At 45.9% G+C, this 26,397-nt stretch overlaps 1 pseudogene; it reads right to left on the bottom strand.

Moving 5' to 3' along the window:
• Positions 1-1,888: 1,888 nt before the first annotated feature.
• On the bottom strand, positions 1,889-24,321 carry LOC132076105 (protein ecdysoneless homolog; annotated as a pseudogene).
• Positions 24,322-26,397: the final 2,076 nt, after the last annotated feature.

The following is a 26,397-nucleotide window of genomic DNA, read 5'->3' on the forward strand; positions in this document are numbered from 1 at the left end:
TTCACTGTTCTATTTCAGCAAGAGAATGTGGATTCCCCATCCATTGAGAGCCCTGAAATAATGGCCAAGGCAGGGTTTCTTTCCATTGATCCCCTCAACATTGCAGGTGAATGGGGATTCCCCCAGTTGAAACACAGACTATAAGGGAAAATTAACCAGTTAAACAACTCCAGAATACACTTGGACAGAAATCCATTGAAAGGGAACCACACACCACTTGTCTGCCCTAATTAATTCCATCAGGCTTCCTTCACTAAAAACACTCTCAGAATTAAAAGTGGAGATGCCTCGTGTGTTACCTCAAAGCAGAGGAAGAGGCAGCATGGAAATGCTTCTTCTTCCATGGCAAACTCTCCTGGGAGCACTCCCAGAGCCTTGCAGGGCTCCACTGGGAAGCTGCTGAACAAATGGAAAGAGTTGGGAGGAGCAGAGCCCCAGAGAAATCCAAGCCCCACTGATGGAAAAGTCAGATTATCCAAGCAGCAACAGCAGCTGGAGTGTTTGCAAAAGAGCAGCTTTGTTCTGAACCTCAGCTTAGGAGTTCTCCTCATGCACTAAGGGAGCCCTTCCATCTATTTGGACCTTTTCTATAGCACAGGCCACACAGCAGTTCAATGTGACCATGTTCTTCAACTCAATTATCTTTTAAAGTATCTAAACTTGATCTAGCTACTCGTCAGTGGAGAATTTTATGTATTTTCAGTGTAAATTACCTTTCCTGGTCAAACACCAACCCTTCCCAACGTTCAAGTACCTCTGTTTTCCACCACTAACTGCTCATTAGCCTTGTCTCAATTAAAAATCCTCTGTTAAGCCCATTTTTCCACCACAGATTTGTCTGAGTCTCTCTCACCTCCCAGCAGCCCAAACTCCTTGAAATTTAGCAGAACCTTCTTCACACTTCCCAGCTCTTGCTGTCCATCTCTAATCCCTGTCCAACCTGCCAGTGCTCTCCCTGAACTGCTGACAAAGGAAATTACACAACATCAGTGCAGGAGAACTCATTAATTGCTGAATGAAAATGAAATAAAGAGAAATTAAGAAGCTGATTTGGACCCAGCAGGACTGCACTGCTGTTGTCTGTGTATCAAGAATTTTTATCTATTTTATATCAAATTTACCTTGTTGTTACCTAAGTTCTCATATTTAAAATAGAATGTTCATTCCACATGAAAGCATCATGCTGCATGCCTTCCAGCCACATTTTCACTGAAAAACCCCAAACTGCTCAGCCTGGGCTCACATCATGCCAGCAGTAGCTGTATATCAACATTCAGCAATAATGGAATTCATTCAGAAAATGAACAATTACAAAAATACTTTCACTCCAAGAACTGATACTGCACTGAGGAAGTTATGCATACCTTCAAAAATTCAGTAATCAAGATGTATTTCTGTTTTTATTGAAATAAATTTAAAAACTACTTCGGGCCAATATTTACACATTTGATCCAATTACTCTTCCTGCAATGTGTTATTTCCCCACCTGCCCCTGAAGGCAGCAGCATTTCCAGAACAAGAACTGCTCCCCAGATATTGAACACACTCAGCAACGGGTAAAAGGACATTTTAGAAATGTGGCAAATTGGATCACTGAATGAAAAATGGAAGAGAGATTATGTAATAAAAGAGAATATCATTTGAGTCATGCATTCAAAATAATTTTCCAGTTTTCTGAAATTGTGCTAGCACTGGGAAAATCTCATTTCCACCCAAGACAGTGTGCAAACAGAAGCTTTTGAAGGTAAATTCACTCTGCTGAAGTGACACATAATGAACAGAATGCTCTAAATTAAAACCTTGGGCCTCTTCTCCCACATACTGCTCGTGTGTCTGTGCTTCATCTCCCCAGCAGCCATGTCTTGTGCAAAGGCTCTCCCTGCCTTGCTCAGCTGCCCGGGAGCTCTGTGCTCTCAGGTAAATTCACCCCCAGGCTCTGTCAAATGTTCCAGCTGGGTCCTGCCAGGCCAGCCTGGGCACTGTAGGACTCGAGCAGCTTTGCCACCAGGTTCATGTCCACAGCCAGGGCTGCCAGCTCAGCAGCCTCAGCTCCACAATCAGGGCCAGCACTCTCACATGGGGCTGCTCCAACAGAACTTGCCTGCAGGAAGTACAAAGAGAAAGCTTTATCCAATTGCATGAGCAGATTTAAGGGGGAGAAAAGGGCAAACCACAGGAGAAAAGAAACAACAACTCTGCAGTCAACAAAGTCCAGTACACTCCTGAGTCCTGACAGACAGGTATTCAGACACCAAATGCTCATGCCAGCTGAAAATTACTGCTGTCCATTACCCAGATTAAGTTCCAAGAGAAGGACAGAAAGTGTTGCTGAGTCCTGGCTCAGCTTCCTATGGGAGAAAACTACTACAGGAACTCACAAGGGAAGCTGCAGCTGCTTGCCCTACTACTAAAAACAAGGAAATGGAACTGAGCCTTGGAAAAGATGGGCAAATTCCAAGCTTAGGTAAGCTTTAGTTTATAAAAAATGTATGATGGTGCAGGTCCAGCACACTTTGCTTGCACGTGGGAAGGTTCCAATCCCCTTACTCAGAATGGCCACTTGCAGCACATTTCCTGCTTGGAAATTACTGCTGCAAATCAGAGCTCAAGGCACACTCACCCCTCTCTTGGGGCTGCTGAAACTTTTCCCAACGTTGGTCTATGCCAGCTCACGGTCCATCTCCTCCATGTACGCCTTGAGACTGCCCACAAGCTCCTCAGGAGACACCTTCTGCTCCTGCCTTCCATTCCCAGCATCCAGCTCTTCATCATCCTCATCTGAGAAACCAAACTCCTCCTCTTCATCCACATCATCAGAATCCAGCTCCTCTGAGTCTGCCCCTGCACATGATTTGGTGTCAGTACTACAGCAAAGAAATCAGTGCTGGCATTTGTTTCAAAGAAAGAAGCAATCTTGTGGAGAGATTTATTAATAATTGGTTAGCTGAGAAATGCCATACTGACATAATGCCGCTGGTTAAGCTGAAGGAAGAAAGTCAGCAGTCAGCAAGCTGAAAGGAAAGGTCAGCAGTGACCTTGCTGCAACATGAGGAGAGGGAGTAGAGATATTCCTGAATATATCCTGAGAATATGTGAAAAGTATCAAAAGTAGAACCATAGGAATGCAGAAGTAGGTGTAGGTGCTGATATGTAACTGACCAATCCTGAGCTCAACTTTTGCAATATGTATGAAGCTCATTATTAACTGTATTTAACCCGCCGTACTGATCAATAAAATTGGGCCTGTGATGATCAAATTGATGTCTGGGTCTCCTTCCGTCGACACAATCTCACCTAAAATTCTGTCCAGGCCTTTTGTAAAAGAATCCACATCAAGGGTAACATGGGATTCATCAGATGTCCTGAAACATAAAAATATTTTTAAGCAAATGAAGCTTCTATGCTTGCATAAGCCTGACACAGGCACAAGCCATATTGATTTCTCTCAAGCCAGGACTGAAGTTGGGACATTTGAATTGAAAATTCTCCTGAGAAGTTTGAAACCTGTGTGCATTAGACATCAAACAGCGAGTGGAAGAATTCTTGGCATAAAAAGAGAAAAATTGTGAAGACCACAAAATCCAACTGAGGGACAGAGAGCAGCTCAGCTTGCAGCACTTGAACCTGCACCAGTGCCAGAGTGGCACCAAACTGATTTAAAGCAAGTACAGGTTCACTGCTCTGGCTCTGCTTTAGGCCCTGCTCAGCACAGCACCTTCAAACTCTGATTCTCTGCATCACAGAACCAACCACAGGGCTGCAGCACAGTGCAACATTCTACACCAGACCCAAACTCCAGGTGCTACTACCATGGCATTTCTGCTCCTTCCTGTGTGGAGACTTTGGACACAAAAGCCTTCATGCTCTCAGCAACTGTTTCCAAGTCATAGTTTTGCTCCTCCTCCTTTGGGGAAGGAAGGGACTCATTTCTTGTCTCCTTCAGCATCTGATCCAGAGCACCTGGTGTAATATCCAGCCAGCTGTCATCTGAAAGAACACAGCACAGATCTGTTACTCTGCACAAGCCTGCTGGCCCACAGGCCCAAACCAGCTGACTGACACGACTGCAACCATCCTGCAGCTCAGTTCTGCAGTTCAGTTCTTGTGCTGGTCCTGGCTCACACACAGCAAAGGCAGAGAGAGGCTGAGAAGAACTGAGTGCAGATTTCTTGCCACTACTTAAAATCTCTGCTTTGCAGAGCTCAAACTAAGAGAGACCATTCTAGTCACTGAGAAGCCTTTGGCCACTGAGTGGAGGAAGAAAGGCTTACTCTAAACTGGGAGAGCCAATCCAGTGTTTAGTCTTGAGGAAGGCTGGATTTGCTCTCCCTTCACAGCTGTCAGCATTGCCCCTCTCCCCCCACAAATAACCATCTGTAATAGGAATAATTCCCCCATCCATCTCACCATCCTCTGCAGGAAGACAAGCTTCTTCTCTCTCCAATTCCTTCAGATCAATGGGGGTTGTCTGTAGCATTGTCAGGATTTCATCACCCGGGCTCATTTCATCACAGCTAGAAGAAAAGACAAAATCAATTTACTGAAATGGATTCAATGGGATCACATGCTCTGCATTCAGGTTTTCACTTGAATTCTTCCATTTTCCTTCTGTGCAAACACATCAAAAAGGGAAATAAATCTGGGGAAGTACCAGAGCACTACCCAGAGCATTGGCCAAAACAGGACACAGTCAGTCTCTGCAATTCCCAGCTGATGGCTCCATAGCCCATTGGTCATGGCTCTTTTCCTTTACATTTTATTTGCCTTGGTAAATATTAAGATTACCTGATCCCAAACAGCACAGAGTGGAAACTGAAAAAAATAACAGTCAAGATATCATGGGCTGATAAAGCCTCAGATATTTCTGCAGTGATTTATTTTTTGGATTTGATCATCCAGAGAAATCCACAGCCAGCTCCTTGAGCAAAGGAGACAGATTATCCTGTATTCATTATTCACTGGGACTGCTTTTCAATGAAACTTTTCTACACTTTCTACAGTCAACCAAGCAAAAATTGCTTTGCAGTCACCACTTGGAATCCACTTGGAAGAGCTCAGCATTTCACAAAACCAAGATAAAAGAGTTACTCAAGCCAGAACTTCTCCCAGTGGAGCATTCCAGAGGAATTAGTACTTGTATGTCCTGGCCACAGCTCCCATGGTAAATGTGCAGTGGAGAAAAGGGTTCAGGTGTTTGTAACAAGCATTTCAAAGGTCACTTACAGGATTTGTAGGGTATATGACACTCATGAATTTCAAGTAGCTCTCACCTTTCTGGCACTGCAACAGATTGCTGGAAGTGATCTTTGCCATGTGCAACAGTTCCAGGTACTTGGCTGATCCTTCCATTTCTCCCTATTGAATGCAAGTCACAGGCATGAACCCAAACAATTCTCCCTCCCCTTCCTCCTCACAGTCAGGCTTCCTAAGGGTGACTGTTGGTCACACAGAAATGCTGAGAGAACCAGAACAACTAAAACCTCTTGGCCATGTACACTTGGGATACAACAAAGGGCCATTCCTGTATTTGAAGTATATTAAAGGATATTAACCTAAGAATCTCTATAAAGTTGTCCAATATTATAACCTTCAAACAAGTAGTCATTTTAAGGTCATATTTATTAACATGAAAAAAGTAATCTAAGGCAACTTAAACAAAAAACACAAAAAACCCCACAAAACCTCACCAAAACCCCCAGAAGTCACAAAAACCACAAACACATAAAAATTACACTTGCATGGGCCCAGATAGATCTATGGTCTTATGTATGGATCTTGAAGAATATTGAATTCTAGAGGGGAGGAAATGAAATGTAAACCAGTGAAATCAGTTACACCTCACACAATCACATATGGGGGTTTTCTTCACTCAAGTTTATTTCTCCCCTTGCTTTAGATGAATGAATCAATCCCCACATCTTGCTTTTTCCTTTTTCATTTCCAAAATAGATTCCTTTCAAAGGGGAACAAACTGCACATGTCCCCTTTAAACACATTAATTCATTTCACACAGACATAAGGATTCAAGCTCCTCACACAAATTCAAGGGTCAAAATGAATTTTCCCAGGAATCTTTAAAAGCCACAGACACTGAAATACTCACAGACCTTGAAATAATCCTTCTCCTTCAAGCTCCTGAGCAATCTCTCCCACAGAAGACTGCTTAACACCTTTCTCTTGTCATCAGGAACCACTTTACTGCTCTTGGAGCACAACATTTCAAAGCCATGAGCCTGCAGAGAAAAGATGCAACAACAAGAGGTTCTCAAGGTGTGACAGCCTTTGCTCACATTTTTCTGGACAAGCAGGCAACTTCCAAAGACCCATTCCCTGGACATGCATGAACCAAGGCCAAAATGCCCCAGGAATCATTACCAGCTTCATGCCCAGCTCGTAGGCTCTGTACTGAGGATGAGCTGGGACGGGCAGGATGTATCCACTGCGTCTGTCTGGAACAAACTGCTGCTGCACCAGCTGTGCACATAAACACCGAGTGAAAGTCACCTGCAACAGCCAGAGCAGAAACAAACATTCCCCGCAGCGGGACTGGGCTGGGGACAGCCAGCAAGCTCCCTCCAGGTCACCAGAGTGGCTTTGGAGGCACCCATATTACAGGCAGTGCCTGAGACTACATTCAAAATATATCTTAGAAAGAGTTTTCTGATAAATTGCTTTTCAGGCTATACAATGCTTGTTGCAAATTGAAATCCCCAAGCAAATATAAACTTTAGTCATTCTAAATACATTAGGAAAAATCCTTGATATTCTGGAAAATCCCCATTTCAACTATAACACGTTTCATCAAATATATCTTGTTTCCTTAACAACAATAACACCACGTTTCTCTTCAACTAGAGAAGTGCTTCAGGAGAACCAAGATATCCTAACTGCTTCAAAACATCCCAGGCATTAAAAAGCAGCATTTCAGTTGTCACATGTGACCTCTGCTGGTTCCTGATCCTAAGAAAAGCCCTGAATGCAATGTTCTCAACTCCTTCACTCTGTGTGTTCCCTCAAACAATAAGAAAGTATGAGCCTGACACTCCAAGTACACACTTGCAATCCATTTTGGTGTTGTGTTCCAGCCCTTGTAAGAATCTTGGAGTAGGGGAAAAAGAATTCAACAATTTTTTGCTAATGACCAAATAAATTATTTCCATTTTAATTCATTGCCATTAGCAGTCATCCATATTCGGGTGAAGGTGTCTGCTCATTATTTCACCTGTACTAGACAAAGCCTGTGTCCTTACAGAGACAGCAACACTCCAGCCCTGAGCATTCCCTACCCTCAGGGACACTTCTGAATCTATGTCTGCTGGGTGTGGAGAGTTTTGTCAAAGAGTGGCTTGAGGAGAGAGGACACAGCCGAATTAATTTGGTAAAGATGTCCTAACTTGGGCAGAGGCCTTTTTGCAGGCAGGGTGTCTGTTGGGAATTTAGCTGACTAGAGACTGGAAAAGTACAAAGCCGTGTCTAATTCCAAGTCCTGCACCTGTAAGATAGCGTGTCCTTGGGCCTAGCTGTAGTATGATAACAAGTGGTGAAAGAGACAGGAGAAAAGAGAGATGTAACCCCTAAGGAATGGGGAAGAGCTGATGTTGTGGTGTGGCCAATGGACAGTGTAAATTACAGAATATTCATGAGCTTATTATTTGCTGTATAAGTGTCTGATGCTTTCTTCAATAAACTGGACCTGTGATGAACCAGCTGGTGTCCTGGTCCCCTTCCCTCGACAGCTGGGGTTTTTTTAACATTCATAAATGCATAGAAAGTCTAAGGTTAGAAGGGACTTTAAAGATCAACACCCAGCTCCAACACCCTTGCCACAGCCAGGCACACCTTCCACTAGCCCAGGCTTCTCCAAGCCCCATCCAACCTGCCCTTGGACACTTCCAACGTGTCTGGGATGGGGAAACACCTCTAAGGATGGGCCATGGTAAGACAGGACCTTCAGAGCACAGGCACTGCCCCTTGGCAGCCCTCCCACTAAAGCAGCTCAGCAGCACCCGCTTTACCTGGCTGCCAGCCACGGCAACTCCCTGCTCATCTCCTGCAGCAGCTACACAATGAACCACTCATCCTCCACGTTATCCCCGAACACCGCCGTGCCGCCCAAGTGCGCCGGGATCTCGCCTGCACGGGGCACAGAGAGGAGAGGGGCGGCTCAGCAACGCCATGCCCAGCAACAGATTGTCCACACGGGCTGCGGAGTCTCCCTCACTGTGGATATCCCAGACCCTGCTGACAGAATCTTGTGTCCTGTGCTCGGGGATGGCCCCGCTGCAGCAGGGAGGTGGCACCAGATGCCTCACTGGGTTAACCCATGCTGTGACACCGAGAGTCGGGGAAGCCGCTGGGTCCCCTCACACGCTCCCGGTTCCAGCCCGCCGGGTCCCCTCACACGCCATGGGTTGCTGGCCGCCGGATCCGACTCACACACTCCTGGTTTCTGGTCGCCCAGTTCCCCTCACACTCCCGCCCCCGGGTACCCCTCACTTGCCCTTGGTTCCTGGCCACTGGACTCTCCTCAAAGGATGCCGGTTCTTGGCCGCCGTGTGCCCCTTGTTATGAACAAAAATTCTGTTGATTTTTTTCTGTGAGAAAAAGTTTACCACTGTTGCTGCTGGGGCGCTGCTTGTGTTATGGGAATTACTGGTCGTTGTTGTTAATAGTTGTTTTTGTATCAGTAAAAGCCCTGGCTGGGGCAAGTTAATGGCCCTTCTCTGAGACAGTGAAGGGTGGGGTACCTCCCAAAAAGCGAGGAGAAGAGACTTTGGAGGGGAGGGATATGCAAATAACTCCAAGGACCAGCAGGCTGTGTGGGACCCCTACTCCAAATATGCGGGAAGAGCCACAAAAACAACGAGCCACCTAAGAGTTGAGAAATTGGAGTGATGTCTGGGCGAGAGGAGTGGAGTGCTGAGCCTGCAGAGATGCGGAATACCTTCGGAGTCCCTATCATCCTGAGCACGGGAGTCGTCCCCAGCGCTGAGGGCCGGCTAAGACAGCCAGCAAAAGTAACATCGGAGGGTCTTGAAACCCTAAAGGCTCCCACGAGAATCAGACCCCCCAGCTCTGCCCCTGGTGGACAAAGCTGTGCATGTCCTCCTCCTCCTCTGAGTCGCCCTGGGAGAGATGACGGGGAGCTGCAGCCCTGTCTAGCTGCCCAATCCTGAGCTGATCACTTATAATAAAGGCATTAAAAAGGAGAAGAAGTCTCCTTGCCCTGTTTATTTCAGCTGGAGCACTCGTCCGGGATAGCCATGCCAGAAGAGGACACCAGGACTGGCCATCTTGGACCTCCAGGACAGCTGGCTACCAGGACCAGAGAGATCAGCTCAGGGCCAGCGACGCAGAGGAGCACCGGAGCACAGGACTGGTGAGAAATCCAGTGGCGGGAGTGGGAGACGTGCACACGTGTGCGTTACTGAGACGAAGGCCGGCAGCCGGACCTTCGGAGCGAGAGTGGGCCCTGTAGTACCGCGTTTCTGAACTTTCGCAAGAAAGCCATCCGGGAACAGGGGAAAGCAAGTGGAATTAGTGTGAGTGAGTCGTCTCCTAAGGGAGAGGGCCCCCCCACTCCGGGCATGCGGAGGGAATAGTTGTATGAGTGGCACGCACCCAAAGTAAGTCCTGACAGAGGGAAGTCAGGCAGATTGTAAGTCCCGAGAAGAATTCGGGTAGGATTTGTAAGTCCCGAGAAGGATTTGGGTGAGCTCAAAAGCCCTGCAGGCAAAGTAAGTCCTGACAAACGAGTCGGGGACAAACCCCAGCGAAGGAGGCTATGGATTGCTTTTAGGTCCTGATACGGTGAAGCCTAAGAATTGGCAGGTTAGGCAAACTAAAAATCAGGCAGTTGTTTTTCCTGACTGAGGGAGTCAGGCACGACCCGGATTTTTAGGCTGAGGTTTCGTGTGTTCAAGTCCTGATAGATGTAAGACCTGACGTTGGGAAAGTTAGGCAATCAAGAGATCGGGCAGTTTTTTCAGTATAAAGTCCTAAGCATCAGGCAGAAATTTGAAGTTTGGTGGAAGAGGCTGAAGCTCCTCAAACAAGATTTTTCTTGAAATTACCTGTCAGTAGAGGCACCTTTGGGATTTTTTACTGATAAGACCTGAAAAATGGGAGAGTGTAATAGTAAAAAGACTGGCAAGAGACTGAGGAATATACATCCCAATAGTCCCTTAGGAAAACTGGTAGTAAAATGGGATTCTATAGAGGCCACGAGGGATTAGATAAAGTAAAAATGATCCATTATTGTGTAGAAGTCTGGCCGGAATTAGAGGTCCAAGGAGGATGGCCTTGGTGTGGGACAAAGAATAAGTGGATATGCCAACAACTGACTCATTATCTGACAGCTCGAGGGGATACTGATCCTGAGCAATTACTCTATGTGGCTTGCTAGTTAAAGAGCGCTGTTGAAGATGAAGGGGTGAGAATTTGTAAGGTACAGAGGAAGAAAGAGGGGAATGAAGGAGGGGATGATGGAACTGGTAAAAGATGGGACCCCCTGGATTATTTGCCTCCTTCTGCCCCTCCACCTTATAATCCTCTTCTTCAAGCACCTCAAACGGCAAGTCCGGTTCTTCCCCCGGCTGCCATCTCATTACCACCTGCTCAAATTCCTCCTTCTACCTCTTCAGCTTCTGCTATGATAAACCCAGTATCTCCCCCAGTAATCACTCCCTCACCACCTTCAGCTCCTCCAGTTCCTTCTGCATAACCACAAGTGCCTGCTACACCTGCTGCATTCTCCACCCCTTCTCCAGCTCCACTTAATATCCACTCAGGCTCTTCTCCCCCTCCTATTGCTCCTCCTATCCTCCCCTTTGCCTCCTCCTAGTTGGGACAAAAATGCCTCCTTGCCCAGTAAACAGCTATCACCAAATACACCTGCTGATGGGCAGAACGTTCAGGATAATCCAGATATCCCTCAAACTAGTTTGGCATCTGAAGATGGTCCGTACTGTAGTACCAGATCCAAGACTTCCAAGGCAGAGAGACTCTTTCCCCTCAGAGACGTTCCTATGGGAGGAGTAATGGGAGGTGTTGACTTTGTGAATGCTCCCCTAACTGTTTCTGAGGTGAGAGGATTCAAGAAAGAGTTGGGGCATTTAGTTGAGGACCCAGTGTGCATAGCCAACCAAGTGGATCAATTTTTAGGTCCAAATATCCACACTTGGGGGGAGATGAATTCCATCCTGAGCATATTATTTTCCCAGAAGAGGTCCAGATGATTAGGGCGGCTGGCATAAGAATATGGGAGAAAGATAACAGTCCAGGACCCCAGGTGCCAACAGGTGAACAGAAATTGCCACTAACAGATCCCAGCTGGAACCCTAACCAGGAGGAGGAAAGGAAGGCCATGATGGAATATAGGTCTTTGATAATACAGGGGATTAAAGAGTCAGTTCCCAAAGGAACTAACACCAAATTGGCATTTGAGGGTGCACAAGAGAAGGATGAATCTCCTGCTGCCTGGCTTAACCGCCTAACAGAAATACAACTCCTTGCAAAATACAGAGTTTGCAGAAGTTGATGAGAGAAACATGCAAGCTATGGAAAAAGAGAAATTGACCAATAACATTAAACAGAGAAACTGAGTTTTGATAGAATAATAAAATAGCAGACCATTAATGTCTATATTTGAAAGCCCGTTTCAGGTACTCTTCATTACTAATTTGACTGTGCAGACCAAAAGAAAAGGTTGGACCCACATCACTCTCACCCCCTGGCATTTGACCAGGATTCAACATCAGTTTTTTCCCTCTGGCATTCTCCCTCTGGCATTGGACTGGACTCCACCCCATTCTCATCCCTGACATGGGGTCAGGGTTTAGCATCAGTTTTTTCCCTCTGGCATTCTCCCTCTGGCATTGGACCGGACTCCAGCCCATTCTCCTTCTGGAGACTGGGCTTCTCCAGACTCCCAGTTTTTCCCTCTGGCATTGGGCCAGAGTCCACATCACTCTCACCTCCGGGCACTGGATAAGGATTCAACCACATCACACGTTAATTCACCTGAGTATACTGTGATTTAAAGTTGACTCTCAGAAGGAAGAGCCAAAAAGACTGAACTGTATGAGAAAATAATTGGTATCAGAGTTCTAACATAGCTTGAAATGTTTCAAGACGGTTCTGTGTAAACTATGTTGGTAAAAAGTTTAAGACTGTAAATAAGTAATTCTGGTTAAGTTCCCCAATTTAGCTCTAAAGACTCCAGGTTAATCCTCTACAGAGCACTCCTCTACGAGAAACCAAAATTGCTAGGGAACAGACCAAGAGAGGTTTAACCAGAGAAGTGGGTGGAAGGGACTCTAAAGGGCTTGGAAGCTTCTTCTCAGTAAAATTCCCCAAGAGGCAAGGCCGGGTGGGCAGGCTGTTGAGACAGAGTAAAGATCCATTCTGAATTAGGTGAAGTGTCTAAGAAAGGTGAAAAGTCTGTGAGGCCAAAGCTGAAGGAAAAACTCACATGCCGAGACAGCAAGGAGACAGAGAAAGAAAAACAGAAAAGACCACAAGGTCGATTTGCCCCCGACTTAGACATTGCTTTGATAAAGAAGAACTGGTGCTAAATGTCACACAGAATGAATATGTATGAACTTATTGTGAAACTGTATGCATATGCATTTGGAAGGGGGATAAAAGAAGACCCGAGGTCTTCAGAGGTATGCATGCCTTGTTGGGGGACTTGCATCTGGCGCGCGTCGTAATAAAGGCATACCGGGCTTTACAACTTCTACAATGTTGTGAGGTTTCTTCTTTTCTCTGCAAAACATTATGGCGAGCCAGCCAGGTGAGTTCTCTGTCCCCGCAGGGGCAGGGGGGATAGACGGACCTCCAAGGCGCGCCCTAGGATTTTTTCCTGGTGGGGCTCCGCTCGTCTCAACTTGCCACCTGCGAGGACAGACAAGGACCTTCTGGCCTGCGGAGGAAGATACGGTATGTACTGAGGGGCCCCCAGGGGAGGGAAAGGAGAGCAAGGGAGTAAACCACCCAGAGACGTCTGGGTTCAGCTGATAGAGCAGCTGTATTAGAGACGGGGTTCATTGTTCTGATAGAGCAGACCGCAAGCGGTTCTGAGGGTGAGCCGGGTGAACCCGTGTATGTGTGTTGGGGGTTCATTGTTCTGATGGAGCAGAACCGCTAGAGGCTCTAGGGGTGTGCCGGGTGAACCCGTGTATGTGTGTGTTGGGGGTTCATTGTTCTGATGGAGCAGAACCGCTAAGCCTGTGTGTTTTGTTTGTGTGTGTGATGTCCGGACACTGTGTTGCTGTATGGTTAATGTGTGCATTGTGTGGTCAGTGCACTGTGTTTCTAATCGTGCAAGCGTATAAGTGTATGGTGTATAAAAGAGAATAAATCTACAGTGCCCTACAGTGCGGGGGGGGGTCAGTACTACACGTGTTTGAAGCAGCCGAGTGAGGCCTGAGGCACCGGCTGCAGCAGGCTTTGGGGGCAGCAAGAGAAGTGCCCCGCAGAGAAGCGAGTGGAGGAATGTCAGTCATGGTATTTATCGTGTTTAAATGTAGTGATTTGTGTAGATTTGGTACATTTTAACCGTGAGTATGAGCTCAGAGAGTTCCTTTGCCTTGGATGTTTGGATTTGATCTCTAGACTGTATGCTGTTATTCTGATTGTGTCCAGGAAAAACTGATGTGAGTAAATGCTGAATTATGGTATGCTGTGTTGTATTGAGAAAAGTGAGCACTTTGAGAAATATGCCCTTTCCCAGTGATTTTGTGTGGTGATTTTCTTCCGCTGCATTGTGGTAATTTGATTCTCAGATTGTATAGTAGTGTTTGTGGAGATTTTAAGATTTTGTTGCAACAAGAGTAGCATTTTACATAGGAGAACTATAGTACGGTGATTTATGCTTAACTACGATAAAGCGAGTTAAAAGAATTCCAAGAATTCTCCCCCTCACAGCAATTCAAGCCTTGGCTCTAGTGAATTTGAGATAAAGCTGGGGTGCGGGTGCGTGTGTCCGTGTCTGTGGGCATATCAGAGTTTCGGCTGTGACTAGCAACAGCCTTTTTACAAAGCAGTAAAAGAAGTGTAAGTAGGCACAGTGCTTAATTAGATTGTGCAAGAAGAGAACTAGAAAAGACTAATATTTTGTTCGATCAGAACATAGTGTCTATGTCACGTTTTTGATTAGCATGCTCTGTGAGGTGACAGTGGCTGTGCCCTGGGCACAGGGACAGCTCTGGCTGCCCCATCTCCCCAGGGAACACGGGAATGGCCTGTGAGCAAAAGCTGGATGTGCAAGTATTATTGCAGTGTAGTGTTTATGAGAAACACTGGTATTGCTGTTTTGCTGTCAGGGCACATGCCCCGAGTGTAAATTAGAGGTTTCTGGTCAAGCGGATTCAGAACCTAAAGTCTTAGAGCTTGTGTGTGGGAACCACATCTGATACCTGCCACCTGGAGCTGTGTGTATAGGAGGAAAGTTGAGAAACTGCTGCGAAGGTCTGTAAAAATGTTTGAGTGGAAGCGAGATAGGGCAAGGAGAAATAAATAATGAGAACTGACCAGAGCAAAGAGGTTCCTAAATTAGCCCCTTTTGGGAGGGGCTCAGTGGGAGAAGGCTGCCAGTAGGAGCAGCTCAGAAAATAAAAAGATTTATAATACTTCATTGCAGTTAGTACTGTTTTAAAATAGGAGGATAAATGGGATAGAGTTTTTGTATGCTAAAATGTCTTTTTGTTTTAAGAAATCACCCAGAATGGCAAAGAGACTGTAAGATCAGACTGCCCTCTGGTCTTGGCCCTTGAAAAAGGAAAACAAGGCAAAGAGAAAGCAAATCAAACATGTTGTTCAGCATGCAGCATAAGACAGCAACGTATGAAATCAGGTAAGGATTATCATGCTGAAATGCAAAGCAATCACAGTTCACAAAATGAGTACATATGATTTGCTAAAGGCTCCTCCCAAGGTAAGGGAGGAAGGGTAGAGATGACCTCCCCAAAAGGGAAGAATTTTTGTCAACACAAGGGTCATATATTCAGTTTTAATAAAGCTTTAGTACCTGTGGAGAATGTTTATGTTGTAGTGTGGGGAATGAACAACTGGCCAGTCTGAGAAGGCATACTTGTGCAAACCTTTAAAGTAACATGTGTACTATGTGTACCTAAAAGCTTTTGTACAATTCACTCAATTTGCTAAACATTCTCAAATGAGAAAGGTTACTCTGGAGGCAAATGATATAAAGATGTTAGGCTTAACATTAACAGACACTGAAATTAAGAAAGACATTAGTAAGGAGATATTAGAATAAGTAAATAAATGTTTTCAAGAGTATGGGCCTCTGCTGTACCAGGGAGACTGAAAGATGCTCCCCCATGAGCATCAAGCTTAAGGAAAGAACAACCAGTAAGAACTGAGTAGTACCCTCAAAAGGAAAATACAGAAGGAATCAGCCCAATAATTGATAGTACTGGATTAAGGGCTGTTAATAAGATAACACAGAATTTATACCCTGTGGTAGCAAATCCATATACCTTACTAACTTGTTTAACACCTGAGCTAACCCGGTTCACTGTTTTAGGCCTAAGAGATGCCTTCTTTTGCCTCCATATACCTTACTAACTTGTTTAACACCTGAGCTAACCCGGTTCACTGTTTTAGGCCTAAGAGATGCCTTCTTTTGCCTCCCTATCCACGAAGCCAGCCAGAAAATTTTTGCATTCAAACACAAGCTCACATAGTCCGTGTGCCTGAAGGCTTCAAAATTCCCCACTCTGATTGGAGAACAGCTTGCAAGGAACCAGAGTCCCTGGAAGCTCCACAAGAAGAAAGGAGGCTGTTGCAGTACGCGGATGATCTTCTAGTAGCCACTTGGACAAGGGAAGCAGGAGAAGCCTGGATGGTAAGCCTTTTGAATTTCCTAGGACTCCAAGGATGCAGAGTCCCAAAAAAAAAGGCACAGGTAGTGAAGCAGAAGGTAATCTACCTGGGGTAAGAAGTGAGTGCTGAGCAGCAGACTTTAGGGCAGGGAAGCCATATGCCAAACCCCAAAACCCCAGACAACGAAAGAACTCCGAACCTCCTTAGGCATGGCAGGGTAGTGCCAGCTGTGGGTTTATAATGATGGACTGCTCGTCAGACCCCTCTATGCTCTTATTGCCAATGGAAACTGAGATCTCCAGTGGACAAAAGACACCACACGGGCCTTTCGCCAGCTAGAGAGAGTGCCCTCATGTCGGCTCCAGCTTTGAAACTTCCAGATGTAAGTAAAGCATTCTTTCTATTTTTCCACGCAAGGAATTACCCAGGGAATATTGGCTCAGGACTTGGGCCCATACTGAAGGGCAGTTGCTTACTTCTCTAAGCAACTAGATGCAACAGCCAAAGGATGGCCAAGTTGCCTCAGAGCTGTAGCAGCACTCATGCTGAATATTCAAGAGGCATGCCAGTTTACCCTGGGACAAACATGACTGTGCTAGCGTCCCACACAGTGTCCGCAGCACTGAAAGTAAAGGGTGGCCACTGGCCCTCACCACAGAGGTTTCTGAAATGCCAGGCCATCATGGTAGAGCAAGATGATGTAGAGATAGTAGTGACTAATATTGTCAACCCAGCTTCTTTTCTCAGTGGAATCAAGGAGAAGCAGTACACCATAGTTGCCTAGAGACCACTGAAGCTACCTACTCCTGCCGCCCAGACTTAAGGGACACTCTTCCGGACGATTCAGAAACCTGGTTCACTGACAGGAAAGCGACATTGCAAAGTTCACAGTGACTACCTGCAGAGAGGTAATAGAGTCTGGACCCTTACCAACAGGTACCTCTGCACAGAAGGCTGAGATAATTGCCCTGACCCATGTCCTGGAAAGGGCAAAAGGGAGGAGAATAACCATCTACACAGACTCAAGGTAAGCATTTGGAGTCATACATGCACATGGAGCCATCTGGAAGGAGAGGGGACTGCTGACCTCACAGGGAAAGAAGAGACAATCCAGCTGTCGGAAGCAGTTCAGCTACCTGAAAAAGCATATTAAGGCACACCAGAGAGTGAGCTTAAAATTGGAGGGAAGAAATGAGGTGGCGGATGGAGAGGGAAAGAAAGCAGCAAAGGGTGAGGTACAGATTTTCCTCGAAGGTAAGCCATAATACAATAATACTAATCAAAGGAGACGTACAACTGCAAGGGGTGGGCTACCATTGAAAGAGAGCTAGTAATCCCTTCCCATTTTCGTGGTTACTAGTAAAAGAAGGGCACTAGAAAACACACTAGGGCCTAACTACTTAAAAGCCTTTTATAGAGTGTGGCTCCTTTCTCAAAATGACCAAGGCTGCTGTGGGATCTCAGCACCTCAGGATGGAGGTGCAGAGTGGCCGAGAACACCCTTGGGGGGCTCGGGAGTCCTGGAATGTTGCCAGAAGTGTCTGGTGGCTGGACTTTGATCCAACACAGGAGACGACACCTGTATGAGGACTGGGAAGGTTTCACTGGGTGAATGGTGAAGGGATAAGTTAATTAGAGTGTAAGACACAGGGTTTAGGATTTCTGTACAGGGGGGTCCAAAGAAGTAAGATGGAGGAATTTGGGCGTGTCCTGTCCTTCTTCTTCTTCTTGGCCTCCATCTTCTGTGGTGATGGTGGCACTTTGGGATTGGTTATTACTAAAAGTGCACCGGTTAATAAGGGTAGAAGGTATTGGGGAAAAATTATAAATATTGTATACGTAACTTCAAGTATAAAGATAAGTGACCGCCCCGGGGTCTCGCAGTGTGCTCATGGCTGGCTTGCTGTGCAGACCTCTGTCGGGCTGAAAGAAAATCTTTTAGATAAACAATTAATAAACACCGAGACCGAGAAAAGATCAGAAGTCTCTTCTCGTCCTTTGAAGCGTCGGCTCTTCAAGGCCATCCCTGGGCCTTTCCAGGCCACCTAAACAGCACAGAAAACCTCCAGCTGCGAGTGATACAGAGTGCATTGAAATGAAGTGTTGAGTTTGAAGTAGTAATTTCCACAGGCTTTCTAGAACACACATCTGATTGAAACAATCGTTGTATCATTGTCAGGAATTTATATGCCACTATCACTCAGGTAAGCCGACAATGTGATCCTTGCCTCCAGACTAACCCCAAAATACCGCCCGGCCAAAACTCGGTCAGACTGGGAGAGGCCATAGGCCTGTACAGCAGTGGCAAATTAACTTTTCAGAACTCCCAAGGAAAGGGGGGTATCAGTATTTACTGGTATTGATAGATACATTTTCAGGGTGGCCAGAAACATTTCCCCACCAGAACTGTCAAAGCTCAAGAGGTGACCAGATTATTTTTACAAGAAATAATACCACGCTTCAGAGTTCCAGCCATGATATCCTCAGATAAAGAATCACATTTCATTTCCAAAATAGTGCAACAGATTAGTAGCCATCTGGGCATAGATTAGGAACACTTCACACCCCATACTACCCCCAATCAAGCGGCCAGGTGGAGAGAATGAATAAGACTGGGGCAAGAAGTTAATCTACCCTAGCCCAAGCTCTTCCACTGGCACTACTGCAAATTCAAACTAAACCCTGAGCTAAAGGAATGCTGAGTCCTTTTGGAATGCCTTATAGAAGACCATATAGAATACAAAGGGAATGTCCAGAATGTCCACCTACATGGTGGCATTAAGCAAACAGCTCAGAGTAATTGAGAAACATGTGGCTGGAACTCGGAGCAGGGAGTTAGATAGCCTGGGGATGATGTATATGTTAAGTCTCTTACAGAGAAGACTTCGGAACCACAGTGGGAGAGACCACTGCAAGTACTTCTCACCACCTTCACTGCAATCAAAATCAAGGAGCAGGACGCCTGGATTCATCACTCTCGGGTGAAGAAGGCCCAGAAACCCCTTAAGGAGTGACGCCAGGAGACAATGAACTGAGATTAAAACTTACTCGGGCAAAATGAGTACATTACGGTCGGGAGTAGCTCATATTTTAGTTTGTAGAATTGTTTTGTGTGTAATCATAACTGAAGTTTCAGAACTTGAGAGTACCTCTATTCAAAGTAATGCTAAATGGCCTTGGTCCCTGGCATTTAATCAGTATACTAGATCCATAAGAAAACCTTCTGAGATAAAAGATTTAAACATATCTACTGTAGTAATCCACGAGAATCAGGTATATGAGGAGCAAGAATGGCAGGAACAGGAACTGTGGACTCTTGTAAGAATCAGAGGAGAAGAAATCAAAGTAGGGTGCCAGGTCATCAATAGGGTAGCTTATGAGAGACCAGATGTAATTAGTGTCTGAACCTCCCCTGGTGTATATGAACACCAGGAAGTCTGTGATAACCTAAGTGAATCAGACTGTTAATGTAATTTCACCTTGATACAGCCTGTAGAAGTGACCTGCCTTTGAGCTCGAATTACTATCAGATTTTCATTTGAATTCAAAGTGGACACTGCACTTTTTACCACAGCAGGGCCTTATACACCCCATACTAGTTCAGACTCTACCCAAACTCCAAACTTGAACCTAACATAGTATTATTCAATCCAGAATGGTCTCTCAAATGTGTGGAGTTGATAATGCAAATTAACATCTCAAAAATCCAACCAGCCTGCTCCTCCTTCCTAAAAACTTCCTTTGAGGGCTGGACAACATAGTTACAAAAACAGGCATATCTCAGGAGCAGAACAAGAAAGGAAGGAGCCAGCTCTCCTGGTGCCTAAAACCAGGAACACCAAGAAATCAGTTTCCTTAGGTCATTTTCCAAGCTGGTTGGCTGAACACTCAGGCAATGGCTGGTAAAGGGTGCTGAACTGCAGGTAGTAAATTAACCCAAGCAAGGAAGGTGATTTTCTTTATTTATAGCTATCCCTTTTCCTACTGAGATCTGGATCAGTGATTGTCCCAGTTTGAGGCGGCTGGATTCTGCTTAAAAGAGGTAGAGAGAGAGAGACCCCCCCCTCAGAGCTCAGCAGCAGGCTGTATCACTTTTGTGCTGAGTGTTTCAAGTAGCAGAAACCTGATCCCAGCTTCTTCTGAGGCACTGCAATGAATTTAGGCTCTTCTCTCAGACTTCCCCTTTATTCTTGGACCTGAAGCTAGGGGCAAGGTTGGTGAGGTTTTGTAGATCAAGAGAGACATTCCTGCTTGCCACACATCTGGGAAATCAGGTGCTTTGGAGGGGAAGGAGATTCCCTGAGGTCTCTACATTTCAGAACAAACATCTGCCTCAAATATGACCTAAACCTCTGTCAGATACACTTGTGAAGTGTGTCTGAATTTGCAGTGTGAGCCCAGCACATCCCTCTGGCAGGGATGGTCATGGACAGAAAGCAGTTCCTGTTCCCCATAACAAACATTTAACTGGCATATTAAGGACAAGATTAGGAGTTTTAAATGGAATTGATTCAGAAATACTGATGAACAGACTGGCCACTGCAGCAGGTAGCCTAATAAAATTGAAGCAGCCTTTATAGTAATCTCTATTGGCATTAGGAACTAGCCAGTGACAGATTTCAAAAGTACTGCCAAAGCAAGGAAGTATGAAAAGGCCGGGAACCAAGACCACAAGTTGAGAGTAGAAGCACTTAGTATAGTTCAAGATAATGTGTCTTTAGCTTTCAGTTGTATACAAGCACAGTTATGGATACAAGCAACAGCAGCTCTGATCATATGGGAAAGGGGTGAAAGTAATTTTCCAGCTGAAATTCAAGAAATTGTGTGGGACAATGCAATTGATTTTGAAAGGAACTTGGTCCTGGTGGACTATGGTGAATTTCACCTATGATCCTGTTTCTAATGTAGCAGCTGCCTTTGTGCTTACCATACATAATGCCACTGTTTATGTTATCCATCCCATCATTGCTCTAGGATTAAACCATACTCTATCCTTCAGATAGAGAAAACAATACTCTATCCTTCAGAACATAGAGTGTGGGCACGAAAGATGAATGCAAAGTGGCAGACAGTAAACTTGGAATCCTGCATTACTAGAGAACAGATGGGATTCATTTGTGAAAGCAATACTATTAATGCTCAGGATGTGTGTTTGGACACTGAACAGAGTATTTGTCACTTTGAAATTCATCCAGTCACTGACCAGAGAACTGTACTCGTATATACTGGAAAAGGGTGTATGCTTGAGAACTGCTTGTGCTGCTGTACAAATTTATAGCAATGATGTTATTCTGTCTAGTAGAAACCATTCTAATCTCTGTATTTGTAATTTTGTTAAGATTATTAAGTGTAGTTTTTCATATTTGGTACCAGTAACATCCCACCAGCTGATTTAAGCCAATTACACACTGTATCACAGACTACCACCTACACCTAGTGGGATGAACCTTACATTGGTAAAACAATTAATTAAGCACCAAGACCTATTGGAAGGCTTGAAAGGAATCCAAGGAAGCAGAAAAAAAACCTTGATTACTGTCCAACATGATACAAAGGAGATAACCAGAGTCCTACAAAGAATAAAACAAAACATGAATCATCACTGGTGGGATGTGATCTTTGGGTGGTCACCAACTGCAAATGGAATCTTTAATAAGTTGTGCCACCCCATTGTAGTTTTACTAATATTAGTTGGGATAAGCTTAGGATTATCTATTATATTGTTAATTTGGAACTGGAGAATGCTACAACGAGTAGCTGTACTAACATCTTTGTCAAACGTACATGGTGAAGCACTAAAAGACACTTACTGTTGTGAAGGTTTTCATTAAGTAAAAGAATTTACTTATTTCCTAGGAAAGGGGGGAATGAGACAGAGTAAAGATCCATTCTGAATTAGGTGAAGTGTCTAAGAAAGGTGAAAAGTCTGTGAGGCCAAAGCTGAAGGAAAAGCTCGCATGCCGAGACAGCAAGGAGACAGAGAAAGAAAAACAGAAAAGACCACAAGGTCGATTTGCCCCCGACTTAGACATTGCTTTGATAAAGAAGAACTGGTGCTAAATGTCACACGGAATGAATATGTATGAACTTATTGTGAAACTGTATGCATATGCATTTGGAAGGGGGATAAAGAAGACCCGAGGTCTTCAGAGGTACGCGTGCCTTGTTGGGGGACTTGCATCCGGCGCGCGTCGTAATAAAGGCATACCAGGCTTTACAACTTCTACAATGTTGTGAGGTTTCTTCTTTTCTCCGCAAAACACTGTGCAAGATGACCCATACCGGACTCTTAGGAAGGGCAGTAATGATGGCTCTGATTGCTGGTGGTGCTCTGGGGAGCCCAGGAGAGCCGTGCAGTGAGTGCTACCAGCCCCTCTATGAGGAGGAAGAAGTGAGCTCCTTGTCTAGAGTCCACATCAGTTCTAACCAAAATTGTGTTAACCTCTCCAAACTGGTCCTTTATCAGAAAAATAACAGAATGTATTGGATAGCACACAATACTGCCACTTTTAGGCAGCCACTCCTGGGAGAGTGCCCTGTAAGCGAAGCCTGGTTGTGCTTTGAATGTGATGCTGATGAAACAAGATCAGTAGATCTAGTCAAAAGAAAAGAAATTGTAAAAAACAGTAAGAAAGATGGTTGGTAACAAGTATTTAGTAGTAAAGAATTCAGCCACCCAGTGGATCCCAAGAGATCAAAATAAATTAAAGCCTATTGAGAAAAAAGAAAGAGACAAGTGTACCCACTACGAAGTATATGAATGTTATGAGTGTACTGAAAAAGGGATAAACCCCTCTTGGAAAATGAAAGAACTGTGTAAATATTGGGAATGCCCAACAGAAACTGAAAACACATTTCAGGAGAGCTCTAAACACCTGGTTTTGATCTCTAGTACTACAGCATACACTAAATTGCCAGGAGACTGGTCTGGCAGTTGCACCATTAGAATGATAAACCCAGCTTTCTTTTTATTACCCAAAGAATGTGGAACAAGTTTAGGAGTTCCTATATATGATGATTTAAGAAAACCCAAATGGAGGAGGCCAAGTGCAATAAAAATTGCAAGAATCCAAAATTCTCCAAAATTCAAGAGCCAGGTTCGGACCCCAAGTAAAATTATCAAGACTTATGGCCCAGCCACCTGGGCTCAAGATGAGTCCTGGGGTTATTGGACCCCGATATCTATGTTAAACAGAATCATCAGGCTTCAGGCAGTATTAGAGATGAAGAGAGCAATCATTAGAAACATCTCAAATGAAACAAAAAACCAGCATATGTAAGTAACCAAGAAAAGACTCCTGCACTTGATTCCAGTTGGGGGGATAACCTATGAGCTTTCAAAGGAAATTGGTGGGAAAAAGTAGCTTTCTTCACTGTGTGTACACTTGCTGGTTTGCTCTTTTTACAATGCTTACTTCCCTGCTCAATTAAATTGCTAACATCTGCCATGCAGGCCAACCTAGAGATCTCTGAAGAAATTAACCTGAAGAAAGCAGAAAAAGTAATAAAGTTAAGTAACCATGATTACCAGAGTGCTCAAGAAATTTATAATCAATGCAAAAAAATTAAAGAAATTAATGAGTCAGAAATCACAAGTTGATGAGAGCTTAAGTTTAAGCCTGATCAAAGAAAAGGAGGGGGGACTGTTATGAGTAGAAAAGTTGCCCATTTTCTTAAAAGGTTGCAGAGTTCACAGGTTGGGTCAGTTGCTGCTAAGGTGGAGTTCTAACTGTTTGTTGTTGTTAATAGGTTTTCATTAACTACCTGTTGTTGATTGCTGAGAATTCCCCTTTTTTGTCGAGTAACACCCTGCTGCTTCCTGGAGGATGGCACCCAAGACAGTGAAGAGGAGGGGACATCAGGGTTGGCATGCAAATGAAGAAATCCCTCACCAAACCTAGCAAAAACCCTTAAAATAGTGAGCCAACACAGAATTAAGGGATCAAAGTAATGTCTAAATGTGAGGAACAGAATCCAGTGTCCACTAAGACCCTTTTTACTCTTCACCCTAACCTAAAAAGACGTCAGCTAGAAAGAGGACCCGAATGTCAAACCAAAAAAGCAGGAATCTCTCGATGCTGTCATGAGGACAGAAGCCCCAGCTCTGCCTGCAGACCAGCGGACAAAGCTGCACTTTTTCCTCCTCCTCTGTGTCACTCCTGGAACCAGCAGCGGTGTGAGCGTGACCCGTTGGTTTTTCCCAACCAAGCTGATTTTTAATAAAGGCATTAAACAGATAAAGATCTCCTGCCCTATTTATTTCAGGTGATGCTCATGGGGCAGGGGGTGGTGCAGAATCACCATGCGGGCAGTGTGAGCAGCGGGATTCTGCTGCTCCTGCTCTTCTTCCTCTTCCTTGTCCTTCCATACCTTGTCCTCCTCCTCCTCCTCGTACTCCTCCTTGTCTTCCTCCTTGTCCAGGGCCTCCTCCAACTCCACATCCTTCGCATGCTCATTCTTGTCCTTGTCCATCTCCTCGTCCTATTCCTCTCACTTGGCCTCCTCCTCATCCTCTTCCTCTGTCATCATCCTCCTCCTCCTCGCCCTTCTACACCCTGTCCTCCTCCCCCTCCTTGTACTCCTCCTCATGGTCCTCCTCGTCCAGGGCCTACTCCGCCTCCACCTCCTCCACGTCCTCGTCCTTATCCTCCTCCACCTCCTCATCCCATTCCTCCCCCTTGGCCTCCTCCTCCACATCTGTCCTCCTTGCCCTCCTCCTCCACATCTGCATCCTCATCCTCCTCCTCCACCTCCTCATCCTCCTCCTCCTCCACCTCCATGTCCTCGCCCTCCTTGTCTTCCTCTGCGTCCTCCTCCTCCTTTTCTTCATCCTCCTCCTTCTCCTCCTCCTCCTCGTCCTTACCCTCCTCCTCCTCGACCTCGTCCTCCACCTCCATGTTCTCCTCCTCCTCCTCCTCACCCTCATCGTCCTCCTCATCCACCTTGTCCTCCTCCTCATCATCCTCCGCTTCCTCATCCTCTCCCTCCTCCTCCTTCTCCTCCCACTCAGCGTCAACCTCATCCTCCTCCTCCTCCTTATTTTCATCCTCTTCCTCCTCCGCTTCCTCATCCTCTCCCTCCTCCTCCTTCTCCTCCCACTCAGCGTCAACCTCATCCTCCTCCTCCTCCTTATTTTCATCCTCTTCCTCCTCCTCGTCCTCATCCTCCTCCTCGTCCTCCTTCTCCTTCTCTTGGTCCTCCTCCTCCACCCAGTCCGCCTCCCCTTTTCCTCCTCCTCCTCTTCTTCATCCTCCTTCACATCCTCCTCCTCCTCCTCCATCTCCTCATCCTCTCCCTCCTCCTCCTTCACCTCCCACTCAGCATCATCTTCATCCTCCTTGTTTTCATCCTCTTCCTCCTTGTCTGCCTCCTCCGCCTCGTCCTCCTTCTCTTCCTCCTCATCCTCATCATCCTCCTCCTTGTCCACCTCCACTTCATCCTCTTCTTCGTCCTACTGCTCATCCTCCACATCCTCATCCTCTCCCTCCTCCTCCTTCTCCTCCCACTCAGCATTATCCTCACCCTCCTCCCTTTTTTCCATCCTCTTCCTCCATGTCCTCCTCCTCCTCATCTTGTCCTTGTCCTCCTTCTCATCGTCCTTTTCCTCCTCCTCCTCCTTCTCATCCTTGTCTTCCTCCTCCACCTCGTCCTCCTCCTCCACATCCTCGACCACCTCCACGTCCTCCTCCTCCCCTTCCTCCACTTCCTCATCCTCATCCTCGTCCTCCTCCTTGTCCTCATCCTCCTCCTCCTTGTCCTTGTCCTCCTCCTCCTCTTAATCCTCCTCCTCCTCCTCCTCCTCTGCTTTGTTCTCGTCGTCGTCCTCCTCCTCCTTCTTCACATCCACCTCCTCGTCTTCCTCCACCTCCATGTCCTTGTCCTCCTCCTTCTTCTTCACCTCCTTGTCCTTGTAAACCTCTTCCTCTTCCACCTCATCCTCATCATCCTCCTTTCTGTCCAGGGCCTTCTCCTACTCCAGTTTCTCCAACATCCTCGCTCTTGTCCTAGTCCTCCTCCTTGTCTACCTCAACATTTTACTCATCCTCCTCCTCCTCCACATCCTCAACCATCTCCTTGTCCTCCTCCTCCTCCTGTTTCTCCTCTTCATCCACCTCCTCCTAGTGCTCCTCCTCCTCCTCCACCTCATCCTCATCCTCCTTCTTGTCCTCCACCTCCTCCTCCTCCATGTCCTCCTCCTCTTTGTCCACCTCCTCCTCCTCCTCATCTTCCTCCTCATCCTTCTCCTCCACCTCCTCCTCATGGTCCTCCTCCTCATCCATCGCCTCCATGTTCTTGTTGCCCCCCTTCTCCTCCACCTCCTCAGCCTCCTCATCCTCCTTCTCCTTCTTCTCCTCCTTCTCTTTGTCTGCCTCCTCGTCCTCATCCTCCTCTTACTCGTCATCCTTATCCTCTACCCCCTCTTCCTCCTCTTCCTCCTCCTTCTCGTCCACCTCCTTCACATCCTCTGCCCCGTCTTCCTTCTTGTCCTTCTCCGCCCCCTCCTCTTCCTCGTCCTCCTCCACCTCCCCCATGTCTTTGTCCTTCTCC

Source organism: Ammospiza nelsoni, chromosome 8 (genome assembly GCF_027579445.1).
Source record: "Ammospiza nelsoni isolate bAmmNel1 chromosome 8, bAmmNel1.pri, whole genome shotgun sequence".
Lineage (NCBI taxonomy): Eukaryota > Metazoa > Chordata > Aves > Passeriformes > Passerellidae > Ammospiza > Ammospiza nelsoni.